The sequence below is a fragment of the Myxocyprinus asiaticus genome, chromosome 34, assembly GCF_019703515.2.
Source record: "Myxocyprinus asiaticus isolate MX2 ecotype Aquarium Trade chromosome 34, UBuf_Myxa_2, whole genome shotgun sequence".
Classification (NCBI taxonomy): domain Eukaryota; kingdom Metazoa; phylum Chordata; class Actinopteri; order Cypriniformes; family Catostomidae; genus Myxocyprinus; species Myxocyprinus asiaticus.
In genome coordinates, this window is record NC_059377.1 from 21,651,193 (window position 1) to 21,667,678 (window position 16,486).

Genomic DNA, 16,486 nt, shown 5'->3' on the forward strand with positions numbered 1-16,486 from the left:
ACACACACACACACACACAGTTCCGTGCGTGTCTCTCTCGAACTGGTGTCTCTGCCCCCCCCATCACTCTCCCACTGATTAGTCAACTCAGCGCCAGGTGTGCGTCATCACGGCCCGACCACGCCCCCCTCCTCGTCACACTCCTGTATATGACTGCATGAGGTAACACATAAAGTACTTTTTAAAGAAAACTCCTTTCTCAGAATTATGCAAACAGTCTTACCAAATGCTGGAATCTCATCAACGAATCAGGGCAAACAACAAGATCTGTATGATATTCAACAGTTTCTTGTCCATCACAACATAAAAACTGTTAGTTGCCTGCTTGCTGGTCCCTGAAGCTAGTAGGTATGGCTGCTGATCCTTGTTCTCAAGGTGTTCCTCTTGGCTCCTGCAAGACTAAGGAAAAAGCAAAATACCAAACAATGAGTTATATACCCTCTTATGAAATTTTAACTACATAATTGTGTGCTATGTTTCACATTTCAAAAAGTATTGTAATCACCTTGTGAAAAACAACTAGATGACCCATGGCCTGAGCTGCACTGATCTTGTTTTCTTTCTGACAGGCTGAGGTGGCAGAATGTGCAAAGTAGCAGGAAAGATGTGGCATAGTACCATTCTGTCAGAAGCAAGAGAGTTTGCCATCAATATGCATTTTCAGACAAAATTACTTTGCTTGATTGAAATGACCTACTTCCAGGTTATAATCCATTAGTTTTTTATGTTTTTAAAAAGTAACATGTTAATTATTCAGTATCAAGATTCAACTCACTAAACTATTAATATAACTTTGGCCATTAACACTATACCTGGATGCTCATTCAAGGATTCAGTGTATTGGTTCCTTGCAGACTTCCAGCAAATGTTCAAGCACTCATGAGGAATTTAGGGTCTCTGCCTCTCTGATTATAATTCTTTTTTTATTTATTTATTTATTTATTTATTTTTTGATGGAGAGTCAGCCACTTTTCAAACAGTTTGGCAGCTGTTTCTGGTGCAAACAGGAGGCTTAAGTCCTGAAATATCTGTATAATCAGAAAAATAAAAACACTACTGCAAATCACCTTTAAATGGATTCTAACTCATTACTTGCTCTTAAAAAATATATGCTATTTTTTCAAATAAAATGACTATTTAAGGAACATTAATAAGATAACAGGATTATCCATCTACATCATCTTACACATATGACAAATAAATAGCTCACATATCCTCTCTTGGAAAGTGGATCCTTAAGGTGCTACTACCCAATGCATATTTCTCTTTGGTAAGTCGACGAGGGATTCTCCTGCAAAACAAAAAAGATAGAACTAGTTAGTTTATGGACCTTTACAAATGTAATTTAACTTTTAACAATAAATGTAACTTTTAGAGTGAAATTAAAAACAGGCTGAGATCAAATCATTACGCTCTTTTACACTCAAAGTTGAATCAAAGATTTGTGTGTTATAAATGGCTATAAAAAATACACTATAAAACCGTTCATTCTCTTTCATCACTATAAAGTACAAATAATTAAATAGTAAATAGTATTTATTTTTTAATAATCTGGGGTTTGTCAGTGGAGTTCATTCAACTGAAAAACGTGCTAGATTCACATTCTAACTATATTTTCTGGATCAACAAAACCTAATCTGTAAACTTTTAGTATGCTCTGGACATGACACACAACAAATTCTTTTATTTTGTTACTTGTCTTCATGAACTCATATTAAATACACATTCAAACATGTTAACTTATTTTGGTTTTCACCTTACTTTGCAATGGGATTGTAACAGTCTAAGGATGGGCAAGGAGGAGGTGGGAACCGGTTGAACAGTAAACTTACATTTTTATGATATAAATGAACTTAAAACAAACATAAACAGACACACATGTAACGCAGCCGCGTGCGTCTCTCTCTCTCTCGAACTGGCGCCTCCGGCTGCCCCTTATCTCGCTGATCAGCTGATTCAGCGCAGGCTGTGCTCCATCACGGCCCGGCCACGCCCTCCTCCTCGTCACAGGGATCACATTCTATTTGGGAATCCATGTAACCATCTGGAATGCTAGAAAAAAATAAATAACTCAAATTAATTGGATTAAGAGTTCCAATTTTATATGATCTCGTATTCAGGACTGGCAATATTTAATAATAAATAGCACCTGAGTCTAGGGACATATGGCTGCTTACAGGGCACTCAAATTTGTCTAAAATTAGACAGAAATGCGGTGCAAACTTGGTGAAATGTATGCTTCTCAGGCACCCGCGGAAAAAACGCTGACATGACATGCATGGACATACACCATAATTAACGACTTAACGACTAAAAAAATGCAAAAATGCAAAGAACAGCTTTTTAATACACCCACAGACGTTAAAGATCTCTTTAATATGCACTTTTTTAACCGAAAGTAATGCATAGTGGTCAAGGGAAAGCTTCAGATCAGTGTGACACAGGCGCCTTCTAGCTAGCGAATGACTACGAATAATCCCTTTTAAACATAAACTTGTCACCGTATCTGAAATATTTAAGTTAACATGCAGATATAAGCACATCTTGATGTAAAATATCTATAAAACGCAAAGTTGTAAGTACATTTACTCACCAGTTGCTGCTTCTCATCCTCTTGGTGAAGTGAGGGAAAAAATGGTGTTTGGAAAATTCCTCAGCCACAGCACTGCCCAAATGCCCGGATGTTGACAATAACACTGACAGGTGTTGGATACCTGTAACTCTGAGATTTTACACCCACACTACACACAATATTGTTCATTTCACTAGATCTAACACTAAAACTAAACACTTTGCTCTGAAATGCCTTAACACTGGAATTTTAACAACAGTGAATTGGAACATGCTTCAGTTGGCCAAAGAGTAAATGAAGTGACATGCATTGAATATATCAATGTATTAGGCTTTTTCAGTTTGATTATACATTCTTCTGTTAAACCACACTCACAAACACTCTCAGATAGCCACTGCTGTAATTGAAGCTCTGTGGAGCCTGTTTGCTTTTTCACAAGTTGTCCTTACCCTTTGTAAATGGGTAGGTTGGTGCTCTTGTCCAGCCTACTTATTAAACAGATTCATTTTGTTCATTTGTAATGAATTCATTCGACAATTTTTTATGCTTTATATCTCTATACACCAAGGATTTAACAGCACAAATTAATTCAATAATGCACTCCAACACCATGTTTCTTAACAATAAAGTAGTTGTAGACGTAAGTCTCATAGAGAAAAATGGCCTGATATTACCGAAAGCTCTTATGAAGACAAATACATTTTATTCACACTAATGTGTTTTACCTCAGGCTCTCTTCAGTGTCTGTGGTAGCATAGATTACCGTGAAAGCTAATATCCTAATGGGCAGTAGAGTGCTGATCTCATTCACTTTTGAACAGACTTTGCATCTACATTCTCATTTCACTGATGTAACCCAATTTTGCTTGTTCTTTATGAAGATTAAAGATCAACATGAAAAGATTTTGGGAGCACCAAAAGAATATTACACTGATTACATTGTGGAGTAATGAATGCATTCTCCAACATATTCTTTTGTGTATCCCTCAGTGTTATTGTAAAACAGACTGCTTTTGACAATGCAGAATTATCTGTATAATTTAATCAATTCAAGACGTTTGAGAGGCCTTGCCTTGTAACAATGGAAAGAGTCTGTCTCTTTGGTCCTCAATGAAATGACTTGAGGAAACATTTGGGCAGATACATTGTGAAATTGCAAGTATATTGTATTGTTCCACATAGTAAGGTGAATTTAATAAAATAAATGATTGTGCTCTGTAGGGTAAATGGTCCACATTTATCATCTAACTGTACACAATCAGCGATATGTATAGCTGATCAGGTTAGTGCACCACTTCCCAGCCACCAAGTAGTCGTTGTGTAATCAGAAGTTGGCTTTTTAGTAATAAATAGTTTAAAAAGTAAAATAGAACAAAATAAACAGATCTGTGGATTCAAACAACTCTAGCTGACAGCCCAAAAATTAAATCAACAGTGGTGTGAACATTAGCAGGCTCAGTAGAAAGGCGTTGATGATGCTGAGACACTTGAAAGGTGAGGTCTCAGCTTCACATTCTGAACTTCAAAGGAGCATGAAAGGAACTTTCATTCCTCAGGACCTTAAACCAATACTTTCTTAAATCTCTCTCACAAATGTGTGCTGCTGTGGCCACATATGATTCATTATGTTATTTATTTACCAACTGTTACACTATCGCTAACACGAGGCTTCATAAAAAAATGTACCACAGTAATGCCATTTGTTTTACATGTACCATGGTAAAACCATCATATTCTTTAAAGTACCATGGCACAGAATATGGTAGTCATTTGGTAACTTTTAACCTTTAGTAAAAATCTATTTTACAAGATTGATCTGGCCAAACAGGCAGTAAAAGACAAACAGCAATGTTACAAACTGACAAAAAATCAGTTTAAGGACAAGTATTTTATATAACAATAGACAAACAAAAAACTAAAAGAGAAAAAACACTGAAAAAGTGGTAAACTGTAATTTTTACCTCAAAGATCTTTTTTTTAATTATTTAATTTATTTTATTTTATTTTACTTGATCTAGCCCATACAAATTACTTTTGTTGGTGTAACCTAATTTGTCATGTATATTTAGTCAGATTAGATTAAATTGTTGACTTAAATAAAACCAGTTAATTTAGATGTTACCATATGAAACACGTTTTAGGTTACCTCACAATTATTTTTTTTATTTTTTTACAGTGCAGGTTTTAGTAAATCAGAAATGTAGAATTACCAAAGCAGCTGCACTTAAAGTCTTATTAGTTCTGTAAATTAATTGAAAGATGGGAGTGTAGCCAAGTTTGTGTTTACTTATGGAGGCAGAGAAAGATTCACATGACAGCTTGTGATAAAGAGGCCAATTTAAAGCAGAATGTTAATGTTACATATAACTTGATTTTACGAGCAACTTCTGTGCATATATTTAACATACAGGCTTTGTAGCAACTTATGTAGCCAAATGCCTTTAAACAGCAGAATAATGTCACGGTCCTGTCACTCTGTCAGTCTGGGGTTTTGTGTGACAGGACCATGACATCATCATCCTATGTCTGTCTTGTGTTTCATTTTCTGTCTCTTTGTGAGCGCACGGTTTTGGTTGTTATTTCCCTGCCGTGCGCTCCTCTGTTGGTCTCATCTTTCATGTTCGGAGCATGGTGTCTGGATCCTGACTTCCCTGTCTGGTTCGGTTTCGGTTGGTGTCGGGATCCGGACACTCATGCTCCTTGTTCTGTCTGTTATTGGCATGAGTGTATTGCACTTATGTCATCTTGGAGTCATGCACTCACGTCAATCTCTTCGGTCTGTCTTGTTTCATGTCCAATCTCGTGTCTCATGTCTGGAGCATGATGTCTGGATCCTGAATTCCCTGTCTGGTTCGGTTTCAGTTTTGGTGTCCGGACACTCATGTTCCATGTCTTGTCTTGTATTGGCTTGAGTGCATTGCGCTTATGTCACTGTGGTGATGGGGGCATGGTCGTGTGTCTGTCTGTGGGAGAGAAAGAGCGGTAAGGCTCGTCACCTGGGTTGTAAATATCTCTAACACCTGTCTCTTGTTATAGTGATGGCGGAAGGAGACTTAAAGGCCACCAGCACTCGAGTCAATAATCTGTCTGTGTCTGTCTTGTGCTGCGCGCCTGGGTCGCGAGCTGTCTTCATGTTGTGCTGATGTTCGGTCACTTCAGTCTGAGGTGTTGGGTTTGTGTGTGGCCGAACTCTCGCACAGATGTCCTATCTTGTTTTGTCGCCTGTTGCGTGCATCACATGGGGTTTGCCTCGTGGTGTACCCTCAGGCTTTGTTTAATGTGGGAATGCGTGGCATCGCTTTGTTTGCCATTGCTACGCATTCTCTCGTCTTGTCTGTCGGTTGGCATGAGTGTATATTGCCTTATTGTCTTGGCGATGTGCGCTCATGTCATTCGGGTGTTTGTTGTCTTGTGAGAGCATGTGGTTGTTTCTGTATTGCCGTGTGTCTCTCAGTCTTGCGTCATACACTGCCTCCTTGTTTGCCTATTATTAGTTTATTAGTCACACCTGCCCTGTCTGTTAACCTGTTTGATTTCTCTCCCTATTTTAGTCTCCTCGTGTATGCTGTCCAGTGCCAGTCCCATTTATGTCGGTCCTGTTATTTCTCCCATCACTGTTCGGTCCGGTCGGTCATGTGTCTAGTTACGTTCTGCTCCAGCCTGGATTATATTATTCCCCTACGGGGTAGTTTATGTTTGTTTTTCCCTTTTTGTATTAATAAATTCTCCTTTGTTTTAACTCTGTGTTTGGGTTCTGAGCCTTCTCTGCAATCTCTGACAGATAAGTCCTAGATTTATTACAGCCTTTTTTAGAGATTTAAATAAGTTGAATAACTATGCAAAGGCCTGTTTTGTGGGTTGCTTCAAAAAAAAAAAAAAAAAAAAAAAAAAAAACAAAACAAAAAAAAAACACGTTACAGCAAGTCACTCCAAATCAAGACTGACGATGGAGTGCTGTGAGGACATGGGACCGATGATCTTCTGAGTGTTTATACCCATGCAATCAGTAGCCTAATGTCATCATTATTAAGATTGCAATTAATTAGATTATGATGAGTGTGCGATGACAAGCTGTTTGGTTTGATTAGAATTCACTCCCCCATGAAAAGCAGAACTAACCGCCCCATGGTCCGAGACAGTGTTTCTTCCAAAAATATCCCTCTCTCCACTTCCTCTCTCTCACCTCAAATCTTTTTGATTACATTACCACACTCATCCTCTAATGGAATCTTTAGTGCGGCTACTTATTAAGATTCGGTTGAGATGGTCAGGGTGTGTTACTTGTTAACATGAGGCAGTCAGGTCAGTCCATTATGCTGGCCACTGATCAGTACAATTATTGCTTTTTAAACGGACTTTTCTAAATCAATGACAATGAGGGTTGTGACACCGATTGTGCTTAACCATAATTTTCTGTTGAAATCGACTTTTCGGCTTTTATGTTTGGGGTCGAAGAGACCCCAATGATGTACATCTAAAAAAAGAAATAGTTGTATTTATTTATTTATTTATTTTTAAACCAACCTCTTACTTTCCCTTCAAGTTCTTTAAATATGTTAATCTGACCTAATTGAAACCCAGTAGGTAGTTGCTGTTTTAGCTTTATCTCTGTGTTTTATAACAAAGTAAGCATGCAATTTGTCTGTGTGGGGTCACTTTGACCACATTAAAGACATTGTGGAAAAATATCAAAATAACAAACAACTGGCAGAAGTGTATATCTACAGTACAGAATACACCAGTCAGAGAATGTTAGCATGTGGAAATACATTGCATTTATTCAAGTTTCAAATCTGGTGTCTCTGAGACCCTAAACAGATGTATTGTAACATTTTTCATGGAGGACATTTGAAGCAGGCTATCAGATTGAAAATTATGTTTACAGTAATTTATCATAAGAAATTATCCCCTTCAGTTTTTTGGCTGGTGGTTGAACATGAGACATGAGATTATTGGTCATTCAATGTTTCAGTGAAATAGTCTAAAAATAAAGAGGTCAGAGATTTAAAACTTGCTGAAAGTTACCAAAATGTAAAATGTGTTCATATGTTTAAAAACATTAACTTATAATAGTCAAAGATGACTTTTGTGTTTGCTCACGTCTTGTCTCAGGTAGATTGCAGCTCAGTGTCAGTCCCTACTGGCAGGCTGTTGGACTCATTAATATTAATCATGTTGTCTACATTCACTCAAACTGATTTGCTGAATAAAAACGTGGACTGTGAGTGCTAGCCAATGGCATTAGCGCTTTTGAGTTAGTTCCACCCACTGCCAAAGCAACCAGCTGGCAGAGGCTTCTGCTGGGTCTTAAAGGCTTTGTTTTAGGTGAACGGCAGCCCTTTTTTCCCTTGCACTACAAAATAAATGTATTGAAATGTTATTATTATTTCTTAATGTGAGAGGGACATGTCTCCCTCAATTATAATAGTTACTACGCCCCTGCTCTGATGATTAAACATCTCACGTAAACACAACTTTCTGGCATTGTTTGGTTTATATAATAAGCTTATTTTTAATAGTTATGAGTGTTTAGTACAGTACATGTAAACACTCAGAGATGACTTGGAGAATGAGGTGTTTGTTTCGTTTGGTCTTGCATCTGTTCTGCAAAGCAGTCTGAGAGATTTTTAAAAGAACTTCTTTCACTCTGTCTGAGCCTTATATTTTCCCCTTCTGTACTTTTTTTCTGTCCTGCTCTCCCTCTTTCTACTATTTGGGCTCCTGCAGTGAAGGGGGGAAAGATTGACTTCTTCTTTTTCTCTCGCACTCCCTCTCTCTCGCTTGTGACACTTAAAAGCCTTTAGCATTTCTATGTTGACTCAGTGATTGACAGCTTCCTCCTGCTTAGGCACACAAATCTATAAGTCACAAGAGCCAGACACAGCGCGACACTGGCATTAAACATAGAGCGAACCCTGTGGCATCAGCACAGCTTAATCACAAGACATAGACACACATAGTCACTTGCCCACTAAATCACTTCTCTCTGTCTGTGTTTCTATCTCTCTCACTATCTAGCTGTCTCTTTCATATACACACTCATGTATGCCTGTAAAGACATAATCGTTCCCTTCTTCACTTACTCCAGGCTTGAGTTTTGTAACTCTGGATTTGGTAATAAGAACTCTCTTGGGTTCTCTCACCTTTCATGTTTAAACCCATTATGACACATCCGTGCTCTCACATAACCACTCATTAAGAGCAGAGATGATAGGGCTGGAGGTTTGATTTAATTTGTCTTGTGTAGCCAGACCTTTGACTTAACAGCATACGGTCTGGTCCACATTGCAGCTAATTATGGCCAAGAAGCATTCACTTAAAAACTCACTGACTGACAAATAAAGCAACCAACCATAGTTTGTTTTTAGATGTTTGTTTGGTTAATCTCAAATAGATTATACCACAATAATAGACCAGTGTGAAAATGAATAATTTAAATAATGATTATTTATCAAGTATATAGGTGGATTTTCTCCCTCAGGATGTAGTTGTTCACCAGGAATTTTACTATTTAACATGATTCTTTTAAAAATGAAGTTGGAATAACATGGACTATTGGGTTCAGCAGAAGCATATACCATCGATTAACAACCTCAGAGCTCACGGTAGGTCTGTCTTTAAAGGTCTATAAGTTATCATTAATAATCAATATCCCTATGGAAAGAAAAAGTAAATGGGATTTTTACTTCCAGAACCAGACCTTTGCACTCTATATGCATCAGACAGTCATCAAATGGACTGTGGGCGTGCCATCTTAAGACCAGACTAGATTTTAAAAACAGCAGGGAGGGATCTATCTTTCCCCTTCAATGGCCTTTTATTTTGGGCCCCTGCTGATGAATAGTTGGGCAAATGCATTCAACCTTTTCTGTTTTTCTTTTTTCATTTGACAGATGGACTACAAAAGAGAGGACCATCAGTGCAAAACCCAACTCATACAATCGCACCAGAAATACCCAGCTGAAGCTGTTCTGTTTATTTATTCATGAGGGAATTGATCCTTTTGACTCCTGAGTGTAATGTTGTAATCTTTTATTGGAAGCTTAAGAAGAGAGCCTTTACGGGGGCAACTAGTCACTTAAGGGGGATTATTGAGTAATTGTCTATGTGTGTACGTGTTTGTGTATGTTTTCATCAGGGGAGATAAAATTATCACACTGAATTGGAGGGGGAAAAGGACAAGAGAGAAAAAGTGGAGCATGTTGAGCTATTACACATAAATTCTTACTTGAGTGTGGCAGTGCAGCAATGACCTAGTTCTATTATAGAACTGAAGGGTGTGTTTCTGTGTGTGTAAGTATGTGTCTGTGTGCAAGTGTGGACACTGCATGCATTTATTTCACCATGTGTCAATGCACGCTTGTTCACATTGTATCTACTAACTCAATCTAATAGATGCACAATAATCATGCACTCTCCAAAAGTTTAATAATCCGAAACTCTCAACAATGGAATGATCACTTCCACTGTAAGTGTGTAACAGGATTTCATATGTGTCATGTGGAGGCAGCCATGCCTGCTCTCCATGAGTCTAAGAGGGCTGTGCACACCAGCCAGTTGCGTCTCTTAATAATCTACATTTTCTCTCTTGCCATCAGGAATGTTGCCTCTAAGTTGCACACATCTAATATTGCTCTGGTGCAAACAGAAAAATAATTCCTTGAAGAGTGTAGACTCATAAATGTGTAGGAAAATGCTAGAGGTTTATTGAATCAGAGCTAAATAAATGGACAGTGTTTCAGTCCATCTGCATGTCCATTGACTTTCTGTATGGAATTGAAGCTGTCAGTAATCTTGTCTGTGGAAATAAGCAGCACTGTTTAATTGACAAAATAAGGAGAGTACAGAGATATCATAGCAGCGGAATTGTATATTTAATGTTTAAATACAATTAAATATAATGTTTCCAAAAAATACAGATGTCTACAGAGACCATGTATTATTATTTTGACACATGTGCTCAGCAGTTAAGGCTCTGGGTTACTGATCAGAAGGTCAGGGGTTCAAGCCCCAGTACTGCCAAGATGCCACTGTTGGGCCCTTGAGCAAGGCCCTTGACCCTATCTGCTCCAGGGGTGCTGTATCTTGGCTGACCCTGCACTCTGACCCCAGCTTAGCTGGGATATGTGAAAAAAGAATTTCACTGTATATGTGCAAATGTATAATATAAAGATAAGGCCTTCACTTAGAACTTTCATGTAGTAAAGAAAGATATATATATATATATATATATATATATATATATATATATATATATATATATATATATATATATATATATCAGCTTGTCAGTGTGTCTTCTTAAAGAGAATCCAATACATCAGTCACACCTTGGAAAATTGATGCAAACTTGATGCATGGTTTGTAAGTCTGTAGAGGTCTTTTGAGTATAGGAATTTTTCTCTCATCAGCATTTATAGATGTGTTCTGGTAAGATTGGTCTTCCATTATGCTGATGTTTAGATTTAGTTATTTATCCATGAGTGAGGCTTGAGGGTTTCAGCTTAGCGACAGGAATCTGTATTCCACTGGTTGAGTTCCAGTGACTTTCTTATCACAAAATGAACAGTGTCTATGTGTGTCTGCTAATTAGATGACAATGCTAACCACAGATTAGCCCTGAAAACACCCTGTTCTTCCTGCTGTGCGTGTCTGTTTACACCCATAGTTATGCTAGATTCAAGAGGGTCTGTTTACTTTACACCGTTCCCAACTAGACATGATAAATGTACATACGCTAAATAGTTTCTTCCATGTTAATCAGAGTTTTTGTCCTAACCAGCCGCAACCGAGACAAACAACGAGTGACGGGACATTTTATTGATTACTTGGTATCTATTAAGCCGATCTCATGAAGAAAAAAAAAACATGACTGTGGAGACATTTTTGCAAAATGATGTTATAGATTGAGGCTACATGTCACGGTCCTTTCACCTTGTCAGGTTGGGTTTTTATCTGACGAAGACCGTGACATCATCGTGCTCTGTTTGTTTTGTTCCAAGCGTGTTGACGTTTTCTTCCTCATGTGTTTCTGGTGCCTCTGGCACATGGAATCAATGTTTCCATGGGAACTCAGATTGTTTCCATGGGAACGCTGATCATCCCAACTTTCAGCTGGCGAGCATCACCTGTTCCTTGTTTGTTCATGCCTATTTTAATCCCCTCATGTGTCATGACCTTTGCTGGATTGTTTAATGTTGAATGTAGTTTGTTGTAGTTTGTAATGTGTGTACATTCTAGATAGCTGTTTGATGTTGAGTACTAACCTCACTCTCTTTGCCTAGTTGGCCCTGTCTCATGTATCTGTTGGTTGCCCGCGTGTCGGGTGTGTGGTTTCCTTCCAGTTTGCTGCGTGTCAGCTGGTCATCCATGGAGGATACTTCGTCTCTGCCCACGTGACAGGAGTAAGGTTGCTTTCCAGTTTGCGGCATGTCAGCTGGTAATCCACGGAGGATACTTTGTCTCTGCCCACATGTCGGGTGAAGGACTGCCCATTGCGCGGCCAGAGCACACACGTCTCGTCACCTAAGTTATTGTAAATAAATCCTTTGAACTGTTCCTCTGCTACTGGGTCTGTTTGTCTCGCTGTCACTCGTTACGCTACACATATTGGCAGTTCCAATGTGAAATGTCCATGAAGTTGCAGTAAAGGCGAGTTGAATCTCTTCCCAATCTGATGATTTAAAAAAAAAAAAAAAAAAATTATGTTAATGTTTTATAGAGTTTTAAATAAACTAGGGATGTCCCCATACCAATACTGGTATCGGGTCCGATACCATGCTCCTGTACTCGCTCCTGTACTCGCATTTGTGCTTGTAAAAATGCTACGATAACAATAATTGATACCATCTGACATACAAATGTCATTATGTAAACATTAGCACACAAATTAAAATCAAGTTATGTCCTATTGAAATTATTTAACCACAGATAAATATATAGTTTGCATGTGTGGCACGCTTCAAATGTGAGCGACTGGGAATGTGTGGAGACAGTGCTGTGCTGACGCTGGCTGCACGTACCTTTTAAAGCTCCTCCTTGGCTCATACAGAGAAAAATCATGAGCATTGTGCGCTCTGTTTGTAGCAGATGACAGCGAACAGAGCGCTCACATTGTAGCGCAAGGCACATACAGAGCACATACTTACAGTATTTAATTAAATAGCAGCCTTTTGCGGTTTAATAATCACTTTGAGTCATGTAGCAACCAGCTTTTCCAGACGGAAAAGCTACCGTTATAACACAGAAACACTTCAAAATAAAAGATTTGTCAAAATAAAAGCCCAATTTAAATGAAAACAGGTATGACAGAAACATATCACTACTGTTATGTTATGAAAAATGTAGTGTATTACAACTACTACTGATGATAATAATAATAAGAAGAAGAAGAAGAAGAAGAAGAAGAAAAAAAGAAGATGAAGAAGAAATCAATAGTCATTTTAATATATTTAAGCTATATCTTACATATGTGATACTCTGTTGCAGCACATTGTTTGACAAAATATAACTCCAGTGCTGTATTTTGGATTGTGCTGTGAGGTTCTGTATAAAAGCACTTCATTTTATACAAATAATACAATATACAATTAATTGTTATATTTTCATTTGATTACAGTTTCATTCATTCATTTATTTAAACACCATTTTGATAAACTGTTGAAATGGAGTTCAGAAAAAACAAAATAAAAAAAACAGGTATCAGACTTTATATAGGCAAGTACTAAAAAAATGAAGTACCGGTACTTGTCCTCGTTCTCAAGAAAATGGTATCGGGACTTCCCTTATCAAAGCTTACCTTCCTACCCTAAACCTTAAACCCACCCTTCCAAAAATCGAGAGTTCTGACAAACTGCCTTCAAACTTGCCGCAGATTTGCCGCAAATTTGCCACTTATTATTTTCACATGCAAATGAGCTTTGCGGCAAAATCTTCATTGTCACCAAAGGTTTTCTGCAGGTTTACCACCATCGGTGTAGAGCTGCAAACTTCTGGCAAACATTTGCAGTGAATCGTGAGATCATTTGCATGTGAAAATCATGAGTGGAAACTTTGCGGCAAGTTTGCAGCAATCTTGCTGAAAGTTTGTCAGAACTCTATTTTTTTTTTTGTTTTTTGTTTTTTGTTTGTTTTTTGTAATGGCAAACCTATCCAACAGTGTCATAAAAGCAAATGTAAGATGAAAAACTTAATTGTTGTAGCAACCACGTCATTTTGTGGTGCTTCCAAGATACTTTCGGCTTTTGTCGACTCGCGTGCTCTTTAGGACTTGTACCACAGTCCTTTGCATTGCAAGTGCAATGCTCTATCAGTTAAGCTACCGTGCAATTTGACTGCACTCGAACAAGTTTGTAAATGCAGTTGGTTATGTAATGCAAACGTTAAAATGTATGGCAAGTCATTCATCACAGACAACTGGGTGAAAAGTAAGGTTTTTATTAACTAGTAATCTGCCATTTTACTTGTGATTTGTGTGAAAGGAAATAAAAGTAACTGTTGTTTTAGCACCTCTAGTTTTAATTTCACCAGGAAACTGCCGCAATATCTACAACAAGCCACGTAATAATCATTTTGCAAAAATGTTGGTATAGTGACGTGATTTTAGGAGACCAGTTGTTTCTATTTCTGCTTTTCAGCAGCCCCACCCACTATGAACTCTTATTAATCTAAAATCCCACTCCTCATAACTGTACATTTATCATCAAACATGTTCTGATTGGCTGTGATTGTGCCACTTAACGCATCATTATCGCATTTAGTGTGAACAGACAAATTCAGCTTGTCGCTGAAATATTATCGCATCATGTCTGGTTAAAACACTGTGTTATCCTAATTTGCACGACCCTCTAAAGTCTATTTGTCCACATGTCCTTTAACTCCTTTGTCCCTTTTCACTTTGTCTGGAAGGTTTTTTATTTTATTTATTTCAACAGCTAAGCTGCAAAAGCTTTGTCCATATAAATTGGCCATTATCTGTCATGCCAATAAAGCACATTAAACTGAAACTACAGTCTGTGAGGATGAGAAAATTCCCACCTTTATTAACACCCTCTTAGTCTACTCCACACAATATGACAGCTCTAAGCTCTAAACTGGCATTTGCTGTCATCTGCCTGAAGACAACAAATTGATATAAACAGGAATGATTACAAAGATCATCTGTCAGTCTAGTCATTAGCCAATTGAGCCAGTTGTCGCAATTTATTTTTATTTGGTCGGCATATTCATGCCACAGCCCCTAGTAATGTAGCACGGTTGCCATAAAAGCAAATTGTGTGGCAATTATTATAATGCAATTATTGTTTATTATACACTACTGGCATGTCAGTGCAATTACTGTGTCTTTGTGTGAGAGAGAGAGCAATGTGATTTCATTAGTATTTGTAGGTATTCGTACATAAAATGTGGATCTAGCACACCTTTCATACCTTTGGATAGACACTGAAACATACAGTATTAACATATTGACAACACCTAAAATGTAATCCCTTTTACATATGAACAACTTTAGTGACATACAAATCTTTACGAATAATTTAAGGGTCATAGAATATTGAATTAATGAAATATGTTCAATGCCATCATGTTAACACGTTTACCTAATTTGACATTATAACGGTTTAATCCTGTTTTGTGTGATTCTGAGTATCCTCGCAAAGGTTTCCACAATTTTTGTGATGTATTTTACATTTTCAGTGGAAAATGTTACAGTAAAGATTTGTATGTCTCTAAAGTTGCATAAATGCTAAATGTTTTAGATGCTGTCAATATGCTGATATTGTCCAATTGAGTGTCTATCCGAACATACTAAATCTACATGTACACTCTTTGTACAAATACCTACGAATACAAATGATACCCTAGTGTGAGCAAAGGAAAAACAAGTTTGTGAGCTTCAGCAGAGAGAATGTAGTACTACAGCCCTGATTTTCACAACTGAATGATATTAGCTTTTTGTTGCTTTTTAGCCCAGAGAGATCAGAGGAAGGAGACAGCAATGATCAACATTTGTCTGCCATTTCTGTCCCCTCTACTGCCAATGTAAATACATCAAAGCACTCTGAACCAAGACACGCATTCACACATTCACACATTCACACTCGCATTTAATTAGAGGCCATCTCATGCTGTCTTGTTAGTTGATGATGAACTTGAACTTGATGATAGTGTTATCTTCGGCATGGAGCTTTTAAAGCTAGGCAGCTGTTTCCTATGCAGGAAGATGATCTCCTTAAAGTCGCCCAACAGGACGCACTCTATGAATTGTAAAAACCAACGTGTGTCTGTATGTGCATGTGTGTGCAAAAAACATACTTTAGTAGGCTTCTTTTTTTTTTTTTTTTTTTTGAGGATTATGCAAATCAGATAACGGTGCAAATGCACCCACAAAATTAGTACTGAGCAAGCACTCAGTGCACAATTTGCATACCACAATTCCCCATCTTGCAGGCTGGTTCTGTGTGTAAGGTTGTGGAGGATCCAGCAGACTACCACAATCTGCCATTCTTTACTGGAACTGTACAACATTGCACTGTGATCCAGGCACCTAAAATTGATTTTTAATACACCAAAAGTGTGTATGAATTAGAAGCATTAGCATTGTAGGCAATATTCGTAACCGTAGAAATGCACTGTTTAAAAAAATCACCCCTCAGCACAACAGAGAAAAAGGGAAAAAACATTGGCTTACAATTTATCAAGCGCTGAAACTGTACTGGTTGAAGAATAATCTGGAGTCATGTGTAACAGTGTATCAGTGACATGAAGTCCTCTTTGCAACCAGAACTTCTTAAGAAAGTTGTATTTTTATGATATATATATATATATATATAAACTGAAGTTCTTTTTAACTTAACACGGTGTTTAAAAATGTGGTGGTCCTGCATGAGGTGCTGAAAAAACAGTGAGGCGTGG